The sequence below is a fragment of the Phacochoerus africanus genome, chromosome 13 (genome assembly GCF_016906955.1).
Source record: "Phacochoerus africanus isolate WHEZ1 chromosome 13, ROS_Pafr_v1, whole genome shotgun sequence".
Classification (NCBI taxonomy): domain Eukaryota; kingdom Metazoa; phylum Chordata; class Mammalia; order Artiodactyla; family Suidae; genus Phacochoerus; species Phacochoerus africanus.
In genome coordinates this window covers 23,265,918-23,278,246 of record NC_062556.1, presented here as the reverse complement: position 1 = coordinate 23,278,246, position 12,329 = coordinate 23,265,918, and the positions used below count along the sequence as shown (strand labels likewise).

General features: G+C 48.2%; 1 protein-coding gene across 3 annotated transcripts in view; it reads right to left on the bottom strand.

Annotated features, from left to right (window-relative positions):
- Positions 1-12,329, bottom strand: part of ENOX1 (ecto-NOX disulfide-thiol exchanger 1) — a 659,885-nt gene that overhangs the window by 504,550 nt on the left and 143,006 nt on the right. For all 3 annotated transcript variants that reach the window (XM_047756005.1, XM_047756008.1, XM_047756006.1), the window contains exon 2: positions 8,555-8,620. The gene's annotated coding sequence lies outside the window, so the exon portion shown is untranslated. The remainder of the gene's footprint in view (positions 1-8,554; positions 8,621-12,329) is intronic.

Below are 12,329 nucleotides of genomic sequence, written 5' to 3'. Positions count from 1 at the left end.
GGACGCTAAAGTGCCATGAGCCTGCAACTTAAGAGACAAAGGGGGGAGGGAGCTGAAGTTTTCTGAAGAGGGAGTAATGTCATCAAAGGGATAGTTCAAAAAAAGTAGAGTTCCCACTGCGGCTCAGCAGGTTAAGAACCAGACTAATATCCGTGAGGAGGCAGTTCAATCGCTGGTCTCACTCAGTGGGTTGAGAATCCTGCATTTCCGTGTTCCTGTCATGGCTCAGCAGAAACAAATCTGACTAGTATCCACAAGGACGAAGGTTCAATCCCTGGCCTTGCTCAGCGGGTTAAGGATCCGGCATTGCCATGAGCTATGGTGTAGGTCGCAGATGCAGCTCGGATCCCATGTTGCTGTGGCTGTGGCGTAGGCCGGTGGCTACAGCTCCGATTGGACCCCTAGCTTGGGAACCTCCATATGCCTCAGGAAGCAGCCCTAGAAAAGGCAAAAAGACCAAAAAAAAAAGCCACCTGCCAGTGCTCTCCAGAAACCTAGTCATAGGAGAAACCAGTGCTCTCCCAAAACCTAGTCATAGGAGACCATTCAGACCCTAAGTCCTGCTGAGAACCAGGGTCACGAGAAGCTGGCCTAGGCTGCTGGGCAGTAACCTGTGAAAGGACTCACTGCAGAGATGAGTGAAACTGAGTCACCTCCATTTACAGCGCTACCAGCACAGCCGGTCAAGAAGGGGTGGAGCCAAATTAGTACCAAGTCATGTGCTACTTGCGCAGTTAAAGGACTTAGAGTGAGTGCAAGTCCCCGGGCCAGGAATCCAACCCGGCCGCTGCAATGACCATGCTGAATCCTCAACCTGCCCAGCCGCCAGGGACCTCCCTGAAGTTGTTTTCCAACTAAATCCACGGTCACCTTTGGCTTTTCATCAAGAACCGTTTCTTGAGGATCTACTACACGCAAGGCTGCCAGGCTGGGCTCATCGCTTCGTCTCATTACCTTAGAAGCCGAATGTAAAACATGCCAGCTAATTGATTTCACAGTCTGACTGATGCTCTTCTGTAAGAACAACAGATTGATTTTTTTTTTTTATAGCTAGCAATACTAATTCTTCCATCATGGTCTTCTCTCTCTGCGCAGAGTCCAATCGACTTTAGGACCAACTCCATGCGACGAGCAGGAGAGAGGCATTAAGGGAACAAGGTCCATTAGGCCCACTATCGCCTCAATTACTTTAATTCCATTATTCCTGTTCATATTCCTCCTTTTAATCGATATCTCCTTTCAGTTATTCATGTTTACCCGGTTCAAAATCACAAGTAATAGGATTACGGTCTTTTGAGCTCAGTGGCAACAGACTCTCATAAATGTATTTCTGAATTTGTGATTGTCTCCAGATCTGCAACGGAGAAGTCTTAAATTGAATCAAGTCTTCCAGAGGCCATCTCCTAGAAAGACGCAGAGCTTCTTAATGCAATCTGGGGGCTTTTACCTGTTATGTCATTTGTCACTCACTGTCAAGATGGGTCGCATATGGCTTAATGGCTTTCTGAGTGTCTTCTTTCTGTCGTGGCCTCAGGGAGGTTTAACTAGGTTTCAAAGTGGACCTCTTTTTTGCTGGACCCAAAGCAGGTGGAAGCTCCCAGGCCAGGCGATCAAACCTGTGCCACAGCGGCGACAACACCAGATCCTTAACCCTGTGCCACAAGGGAACTCCCATATTCCTGCTGCTGTTTGTTTAATGTAATCCTTCTCCCTTCACCAATAATTTTTCTGCCTGGCAAGAGTGTCATCTGGGGAGATCCCATTGAGGCTCATGGAGTGGAATCCGACTAGTATTCATCAGGATGCGGGTTCGATCCCTGGCCTTGCTCAGTGGGTTGGGGATTCAGTGTTGCTGTGAGCTGTGGTGTAGGTCGCAGACATGGCTTGGATTCCACGTGGCTGTGGCTGTGGCATAAGCCAGTAGCTGCAGCTCCAATTCCACCTGCAGCCTGGGAACTTTCACATGCTAAGGTGCAGCCCTAAAGAGGAAAAAAAAAAAAAAAAAGACGGTCATCTGGGCGTTTCTTGCATTACACTAACCACTGCCTCTTCCGTACGACAAGTCATCAATCCCTCCAATTCCATCTCAGGAACAGCCTGACAAATTAAAGGAAGTCTGGTTTCCCTCCATTCTTTTCCTAGACATCACTGCAGTGCCTACTATATGCAAGAAGCGGCATTTTGGGCATAAAGGAGACACAGGGCAGGTACAGAGCCCTTCCCTTCAATACCTGCCAGCCCTTCTGAGAGTATTACAGACCCAACTTGTGATATAAAAGACGCCTGTGACAACTGTCATGTGAAGAGCCCATTGAACGTTCACCCCTGGAGTTCAAAAGTGGTGAGTTACTAAGTAAGAGTCTCACGAGGAGATGAATTTGAGTGCCGTCCTGAAGGATGCGAAGACGCTGAAGACAGGAGCTGGACGGGGGGAGGGCGGAGCTGTGTGTGAGAAGCTAAGCAGGTGCATCTAGCTCGCCTGCACAGATGACTCACCCATCGCAAGCGGGGCAGGAAGGCCTGACTTCCTTTTTTTGGTTTTGTTTCTTTTTAGACTTTTATTTTTTCTTTTATAGTTGATTTACATTGTTCTGTCAATTTCTGCTGTACAGCAAAGTGACCCAGTCATATATGTATAAATACAGAGTTCCTGTTGTGGCGCAGCAGAAACGAATCAAATTAGGAACCATGCGGTTGCAGGTTTGATTCCTGGCCTCGCTCAGTGGGTTAAGGATCCATTGTTGCCAAGCGCTGTGGTGTAGGTCGCAGACGTGGCTCAGATGGGATGTTGCTGTGGTGGTGGTGTAGGCCGGCAGCTGTCGCTCCGATTAGACCCCTAGCCTGGGAACCTCTGTATGCCGCGGGTGCAGCCCTAAAAAGCAAAGACAGAAAGAAAGGAATCCATATAAATATATATTCTTGTATTTATATGTATACATACCTATTCCTTTTCTCACGTTATCCTCCATCACGGTACACCACAAGGGTCTAGATAGAGTTAGACGCAGTGAGGCCGGGAGGAGTTTGGCATGTTAACACCCGCAGCCCCACTGCACTGCGCAGGATGAACCCCAGGTAAGTGCGGTTGGCGATGGAAACAAGACTTAGCAAGAGGTAAGGGGGCCTTCAGGATGCCGAGCCTGCCTTGCCACAGAGCCTCAGCCACCCCACACCCTCGTTTCCAGGTCACTGTCCAGCCACACCCCACAAACAGCAATGCGCTGCCCGCACGCCTCCCTGCTAAGCTGCCAGCGCTGTCTCCTTGAGAATCTTCTCTCTCCATCACGCCAGCCCCCCTGGCCACGTGCTCCTCCTTCAAATCCCCACTCAGATGCCACCTTCTCTGCAAGGCATTTCCAAACCGCACCCCCCCCCCGCCCCAGGCTGACTTCGCTCTTCTTCTCCCCCGTGTGTAAGGAGCCCACTAGCATAGGGCGCCTTCAGAGCACCAGTGTCTACGTCTCCCATCCAGACCGCAATGTCCTTTGGCCCCTGTGAGAAGCATGATGCCTGATGAATGAAAAGAACAAACTGAAATATACGAACTGAATGGTCCTAGGAACAAACAAAAGAGAAAAAGAAAGGCAGGCCTGGAAAAGGACCGGCATGGGTGAAAAGGGAAGAGGGAAGTTCAAGTAGGAAACGATCCTGGAACATACGACTGAGTCCAGCGACAGCTAAATGCCGGGGTGCAGGGAGAGCTGGAGGAGATGCCAAGCCTCTGAGTTCCCTGCCAGGGGCCCACTGCTCTCCTTGCTGACTTTTCTATTAGCAGCTTAGAAGCACTGAATATAAACGTATCGATTTAAAAGAAACAAGAAAAAAAGGAAGCATCAGGAGACAGAGGCAGAAAAAGGACCCAGAGAGAACAAAAAACACAATTCATATTTTAACTTCACCACATGCATACATGTTCAGAGAAAGTCTGATAGAATCTTAACTCAAAGTATCATCTTTTTATTTTTATTTTTTCTTGAGTTGTTGGCCATACCTGTGGCATGCAGAAGTTCCCAGTCCAAGCAGAGATCAAAACTGAGCCACAGCAATGACAATGCTGGATCCTTAACCTCTAGGCCACCAGGGAACTCCCAAAAAATAGTTTATTTATTTATTTTTGTCTTTTGAGGGCTGCAACCAGGGGCACATGGAAGTTCCTAGGCTAGGGGTTGAATCTGAGCTACAGCTGCCTGCCTAGGCCCTGGGCACAGCAACGCGGGATCTGAGCTGAGTCTGTGACCTACACCACAGCTCATAGCAATGCCAGATCCTTAATCCACTGAGCAAGGCCAGGGATCGAACCTGCGTCCTCATGAATACCACTTGAGTTCGTTAACCACTGAGCCACGATGGAAACTCCCCAAATTATAGTTTCTTTACTTAAAGTATTTCTCACGTATCATAAACACACTCTGGGAGTTCCTGTTGTGGCACAGTGGAAACGAATCCGACTAGTATCCGTGAGGATGCAGATTTGATGCCTGGCCTCACTCAGTGGGTCAGGGATCTGGTGTTGCCATGAGCTGCGGTGCAGGTCACAAATGTGACTCAGATCCTGCACTGCTGTGGCTGTGGCGTAGGCTGGCAGCTGCAGCTCCGATTCAACCCTTAGCCTGGGAACTTCCATATGCCCCCGGATGTGGCTCTAAAAAATCAAAACAAAAGGCAAATTGAAACAAAAAATAAAAGATTTGTTAGATTTTGTTACAATGTTATCGTTGCAGCAGAGACTTCTATGGTAATTATCAAAGAGCTCTTCTACCATCACTCTGACTTGGCCATTGTGTGATCAAAATGTTTTACTTTAACTTAGACCTTTAACTTAGACCCCATGTAAACCAAAAAAGGGCTTCACATGGTAAGTTATAGAAGGCTTCTAATAGAGGGTAGGAAGCATTTCAGTAAAATGAAAAAAAAAAAAAAAAAGGTGAGCAGCAGAGGCACCAGGATGAAGTTACAAAACCACAAGTGACAGCACTTGGTGGACCCGTGCCTGCATGCATCCTCCACCCCGTAAATATTGGTCATGTGATTTACCAACTTTCTCAGGACTAATGTCAGCATGAAAAATGTGAAGATGAATTTTTATCTTCATTTTCATTTCCCACTGCCTGTTGTCATCTTATAAATCCAGTGCTGTCTAGGCCAAGGCTATCCCTTGGCCATGGGACAGCCTGCAGCCCCAGCCCCAGGAACACGAAAGCTTCTTTGGGGTTGGGAAGCCTGGAAGAAAATTATTCCAGCCCGCCTGTTGGGCAGCCTCAGCGAGGCCAGGATCTGTGCCACAGTGGGTATCAAGATGTTAGCCTGCCTTCCTGCAATGCTAACCCTGGGGGAGTAGGGGTGGGGAGGGTAAGACCTTTAAATCAATTATACTGTGAATTAAGATAATATCAGACTATCACAAAAAATGTTTGCACATGGGTCAGTTAAAATATGAATCTATGAATTACAGTTTGTTCTCTTTGGGTCCATTTTCTTTTCCTTTTTTTTGGGGGGGGGGTGTCTTTTTGCCATTTCTTGGGCCGCTCCCGTGGCATATGGAGGTTCCCAGGCTAGGGGTCCAATCGGAGCTGTAGCCACTGGCCTACTCCAGAGCCGCAGCAACACAGGATCCGAGCCGCGTCTGCGACCTACACCACAGCTCATGGCAACGCCGGATCGCCAACCCACTGAGCAAGGGCAACGACCGAACCCACAACCTCATGGTTCCTAGTCGGATTCGTCAACCACTGCACCATGATGGGAACTCCCTCCTTTTTTTTTTTAAGGGCCACACCTGAGGCATAGGGAAGTTCCCAGGCTAGGGGTCCAATCAGAGCTACAGCCATTGGCCACAGCCACAGCCACGCCAGATCCAAGATGCATCTGTGACCTACACCCCAGCTCATGGCAACGCCGGATCCTTAACCCATTGAGCTGGGTCAGGGATCGAACCGGTATCCTCATGGATCCTAGTTGGGTTTGTTACCACTGAGCCACACAACAGGAACTCCTCCTTGGGTTTTCTGCCTGCTTCACTCCCAGCAGGACTCCTCCCCACTGGCCTTTGGTGACTCTCAGCAGGAGGCTTCCTTTGGAAAGAGAAATGTAATTCTTTCCTGAAAGTCACAGCCAACAGAAAGCTCTACCCTTGCCGGAAATCAGGGTTTTCTAAAATGAACATCTCTGAAGAATGGCTCATGTAAGTGCTACAAGGACACCAGCATCCTCACGTGTTCTCAATACTCAAATCTAAACACGCAAAAGACCCCCTTCTAATAATGTGGAGCCAAAGCAGCACAGAGAAGAGAGAAGACACGATGGGGGCAGATCTGTTTCAGGACAGCGTTTAGCGACAAGTGCTCTGGAACAGAACGTTAAATTTAATAAGTGCAATGTGATGCAGCTGGAAAGGAAGAATAGCCCGGCTAAGTATGATTTAAATGGTATTGAATTAGCCGGAAAGATATCTCCATGTCCTGATAGAGGCGGCATCTAAATTGGCCGTGCCGCCTGCAATGCCAGCAGAGACAGAGCCTGGCTCACGCAGAGGGCTGCACTGCAGAAAACGTCTACTCGTTATTACTTTTAAAGGAAGACTCTTATCCCACTGAGGAGGCTGCCGAACAGGGACTATCCTGAAAGGAAGAGTCCACCGGGGACAGGGGCCGGGAGAATTCCTGCCCACCTCTCCGGATGGCTCTTTGCTTTTGCCAGTTGAATGGGACCAGGGTTATCAGCGGCTTTGCCAGTCACTCATTCCACCAATGTTAAGTGACAAGCACTGTGCTAGTTTCTTTGGGGCAAACCAAGATGAATTAAGTCCCCTTCCCCTCGAGGGTATTATGGGCTGGATTGCGTACTCCAGAAAAATGCAGAAGTCTGAATCTCTCATACATATACGTGTGACCTCATTAGAAGCAGTCTCGCCTCGGCAGATGGCCCAGTTATGATTAAGGCATTAAATTAGCTTCTAATCCAATATGATAGGTGTCATTAAAAGGGAGGACATTTGGAGTTCCCGTTGTGGCTCAGGGGTAACAAAGCCAATTAGTATCCATGGGGATGTGGGTTTGATCCCTGGCCTTGCTCAGTGGGTTCAGTATCCAGCACTGCCGTAAGCTGCAGTGTAGGTCACAGATGTGGCTTGGATTCTGTGTTGCTATGGCGGTGGTGTAGGGTGGCAGCTGCAGCTCCCATTGGACCCCTAGCCTGGGAACCTCCATATGCCATGGGTGTGGCTCTAGAAAGTATAAATAAATAAGCAAGTAAATAAATAAAGGGGATGAGATTTGAACACAGAGATAGACAATGTGAAGACATGGGAAGAAGATGGCCATCCATGGGCCAAGGAACACCCAAGGCTTCCAGAAGCTTAGAGACAGGCATGGACCATGTCACCCCACACAGCTCTTAGAAGGAACCAAGCCTGCTGTCACCTTGATTTCGGAGTTCTAGTCTCCAGAACCGTGAGATGACAAGTGTCTGCTGTTTAAGTCACCCAGTTTGTGCTACTTTGTTACAGCTGCCAGAGAAAACTGATACAGATTGGGTCATGAAAAAAGAGAGAGGCCAATGACAAAACTGCCGTGTCAACAGAACTCCTCGTGGGGGTCTATCAACAGATGGTTTGACTCAGTTAATGGGGCCATGTTCCATCAACCGACCAGAGATCACCACCAGCTATGTCAGTTGCACAAAGGCCAGCAAAGAGAAAGATGGAGCTGACCTGACAGGGACTGATTAATCCTCTAAAAAAGAATGATTAGATAGAAACAGAAGGAGCTCCAGTCATGGTTCAGTGGTTAATGAATCTGACTAGGAACCATGAGGTTGCGGGTTCGATCCCTGGCCTTGCTCAGTGGGTAAGAAGCTGGTGTTGCCGAGAGCTGTGGTGTAGGTGGAAGGCCCAGCTCGGATCCCACGTTGCTGTGGCTGTGGTGTAGGTTGGCAGCCACAGCTCCGATTGGACCCCTAGCCTGGGAACCTCCATATGCCACGGGAGCAGCCCTAGAAAAGGCAAAAGAAAAAAAAAAAAGAAAGAAGACACAGAAGCCAGAAAGGTTAATGGAAAATTAAACTTGGCGACCTATTTGGGCAAATCAAAATTGTGGGACATACATTTATTTAAAAGGAAAATGCAAAGAATCTTTAGAAGGGTGACTCTCGATGAGGGGACAGAGATAAGACTTTCATTAGAAGAGTCTTCAGTATTCCCCTGTTTTCATCAATGCGGAAGAGATAAAAGCCTTCTGATAAGTAACAAAGATGGACAATAGCAATAATTCCATGTCAACTCTGTGGAAGATGGACAAAGACTTCAGCGGACCTGTCTCCTCGCTGGTTCCCTATGGAGGCAGGGTTCTCAGCACCCTACAGATGCTCCTCAAATGCGCATCTGTTCCCTGAGACCACCCACCCCACGACTGGCCCTCTGTGCCCCAGTTATATGTGAGGAAAACACACACAAGAGGATGATGTCACATGTATAATTTAGATGCGTCTCTTCTCACACAGGGAGGAGCAACCTGCCATGAGTCATGCTCGCCATCTGCTGCACCCACGATCCCTTTACCTGAGCATGGCGAGCGCTCTCTCCTCCACGGATTATAAGGATGACGTCATGCCGGCTGCAAAACACCTGTAAAATAAAAACCACCTGTCAGAGAGAACACTTCCAGCATCACACTCAGAGCGCTGTTGGAGCCTGTGCAAGCAGATGCGAGGTTTTGCTTTACAAAGTTGGAGCTGAACACTGCCCCTTCCAGCCATTCTAATGGACTCTCCTTGGAGGACGTCTCTGCATGGTCTCGACCAGTAAATGTGAAGGTCTCATCCTCAACACAGCCCTTGAGCTATCAATCTTCCAAAGAATATGTCTGATTTAAAAGTAGTCTCTGTTGGGAGTTCCCATGGTGGCTCAGTAGGTTAAGAACCTGACTAGTATCCACACGGATGTGGTTTCCACCCCTGGACTCGCTCAGGGGGTTAAGGATTGCCATTGCCATGAGCTGCAGTGTAGGTCACCGATGCAGCTCGGGTCCTGCATTGCCGAGGTTGTGACATAGGCCAGTAGCTCAGCTCTGATTCCACCCCTGGCCCAGGAACTTCCATATGCCACAGGTGCAGCCCTCAAAATGAATGGATGAATGAATGAATGAATAATTTTTAAAAAGTAGTCCCTGTTGCTAAAGTAGCGAGATCAGGGCCAGGGCCACCCAAATCTGGAAAAGCCTAACTAAATAAAACTACAGATTAATTAAGGGCAGTACAACCTAGAGTGTCCTGCAAGTGCATTTTGGAGGGGCATGACCAGTGTAAGGTCACTCTCTTCAAGTGTGGGAAAGACTTCTCGCCCATTTCCAAGTTGAATTAAGAGTTCGTTACCTACAAGTTTTCTCTTTGGAGGTCTGTTCTGAAAACTATAAAAATGCATCTAGGTATTTCTATAGGAGAAATTCCAACTTTATTTATGAGACGGTATTTTAAAATCTTGTTACTCGAGGCAGGTCTATGGACCGAGCAACATTAGCGCCACCAGGAAGCCTGAAATGCTAAACCTCCTGAAACCAAATCTGCATTTTAACATGATCCTCAGGTGATTCCTAGGCATGTTCATGTCTGAGAAGCATATTTTTAATGATTTCTATTTTTTCCCGTATAGTCGGCTTACAGTGTTCTGTCAATTTCTACGGTACAGCCAAGTGTCCCAGTCATACATATATACACATTCTTTTCCTCCCATTATCCTCCATCATGTCCCATCACGAGTGACTGGATATAGTTCCATGTGCTATACAGCAGGATCTCATTGCTTATCTGCTCCAAATGCAACAGTTTGCATCTATTAACCCCAAATTCCCAGTCCAGCCCCCTCCCTCCCCCTCCCCCTTGGCAACCACAAGTCCCTTCTCCAAGTCCATGAGTTTCTTTTCTGTGCAAAGGTTCATTTGTGCCGTATGTTAGATTCCAGAACTAAGTGATATCATATGGTATTTGGCTTTCTCTTTCTGACTTACTTTGGATAGAACTAGAGACTCTTGTACTAAGTGAAGTAAGTCGGAGGCATGGTTTTGAAGAGCCTAATGCATCTGACCTGCAATTTCTATAATCACAAGAAATAGGTTGCCTGAAACTTCAAGACCATCCTCTGGTGTCCAGCAGTTAATGGACTCAAAAGCCCTTTATTATAGTTGCATGAATCTGGGAAGCTACCACCCTGCCCATAGATCCCTCACTGCTGGCTAAGTCAACTTTTCTTTTCCAGAATATGTAGACGAGCTGTTTGTTAACCGACCCCTAAAAGCATAGCTGATTCTAGAAGAATTTTGTTGTACACTCAAGAGACCAGCACCATGGCCATCAATTCAGTCCATCAGCAGTTAGGAAACATCTGTTTCGATGCTCTGTAATAACCAACACTGGGCAAAGAGCCCAAAGTCTAGTGCAAGGACAGAAATGACAACAGAAGTGGGAGCGCGAATGGCAGGAGGGCAGCGAATGAGGCCAGGATGCAGAGGAGGGAGGGCAGGAGTGCACACTTAAAAAGCACTTGACCCAGGCCTGGAACCTTCCAAAGGCTTCCAAGATGAGTTTTGAGAAGAGATGTCTTCGGAAGCAGCCCATGTATAAGCGCTACGAGCGCAGTGCTGGGTTAGGGCAAGTACCCAGACAGGCATCACCTTCCTTAGAAAAAAATACTGAATTGCAATTTTTTTTCTTTTTTTTTTCTTGTCTTTTCTAGGGCCGCACCCATGACATATGGAGATGCCCAGGCTAGGGGTCGAATCGGAGCTGTAGACGCCAGCCTACATCACAGCCATAGCAACTCCAGATCTGAGCCACATCTGCGACCTATACCACAGCTCACAGTAGTGCTGGATCCTTAACCCACTGAGCGAGGCCAGGGATCAAAGCTGCAACCTCATGGTTCCTAGTCGGATTTGTTAACCACTGAGCCACGACTGGAACTCCTGGATGGCGATTTTATAGGTTTTTCCTTCCCAACTGCTTTGAATATTTGTACGCCTGAGCTCTAAATGCCAGCAGCTCTTAGGAGGACTTTTTTTTTTTTTTTCTCTTTCAACTCCCCCACGTGTGGACAAAGAGGAATGGCAGACATCACAAGCAAGCAGCACTGACTCGGATGTCTGCGGAACCCGGCCAGGGGGCAGGGACAAGAGAACCGGGTTTCCACAGCTGCTCTCTGATCACACAGGAGTGTCAGTGCAACTGCGACCAGCGATAACAGTGGCCATAAAGAGAATCGCGTTAAAGTTAATACAAAAGTCAGGGCACCGCCTTCGGAGAAGGACACTGACTATGTGGCAGGTGCACCCCTGGGCAACGGAAGGCTTGCAGTGAGACCACTGTGTGCCCGGTGCCTGTCCCCGCACTTAAATCACCTTTACCCTGTCTCCTTCCCCCTCGCCTCCTCTGGTGACTTCTCTGCCTCATTCTCCTTCTCCCTTACCTTCTCCAAGTACCCTCCAACTATCTTCTTCTCCCTCTTTTTTTTTTTTTCCTTAGGGCCTTACTTGTGGCATATGGAGGTTCCCAGGCGAGGGGTGGCATTGGAGCTGCAGCTGCCGGCCTACAGCACAGCCACAGCCAGGCGGGATCCAAGGCGCATCTGCAACCTACACCACAGCTCACGGCAACGCTGGATCTTTAACCCACTGAGAGAGGCCAGGGATCCATGGATACTAGTCCGGTTCATTACCACAGAGCCACAGCGGGAACTCCTCTTCTCCCTTTTGATCCACCTACCTTCTCATCCCCCTCCTGCTATGAGAAGAAGGAGATGAAGAAGAGGAGTGAGGATAACAGAGCATCTTGCGACCTTTCCCCGCCACGATCTCTCTTCCCTTTACTTCGCTAAGGTGCCCACACTCCTTTGCCCTCGTCTGCGCCTCTCCTTTCCTCCAGGGGAATCTCTGCTATCAGTGTGTAGCCAGACCTTCCGGGCACAGAGCTTAGAAATGATAGGAACATCGCCGGACTCCGCTGCTGTTTCATCATCATACTTGGAGTCTGAAGATTCTCCCAACCTGATGCCAGGCCAACAGGGGAGAAGGTTAAAAAAAAAAAAAAAAGGAGAAAGCTAGCATTTTGTTAGCAGTTTTCAAAATGTAGAATAATTCTAGAATATTCAGCTGCTGTGCGCAAAGGATACAGAGATGGAAAATACATCAGGCAAACAAAAGGGTTTCATTCTATCTCTGGTTATTCCTAAGGACACTCCCTCCAACCTACCATGCATCTGTCCCTTTCCTCAGTGCTGTTCTCACCCCTCTTGGTGCCGACCCCCCAACCCCTCCGAAAAGGACCAAAATATGCCCAGTAACAGG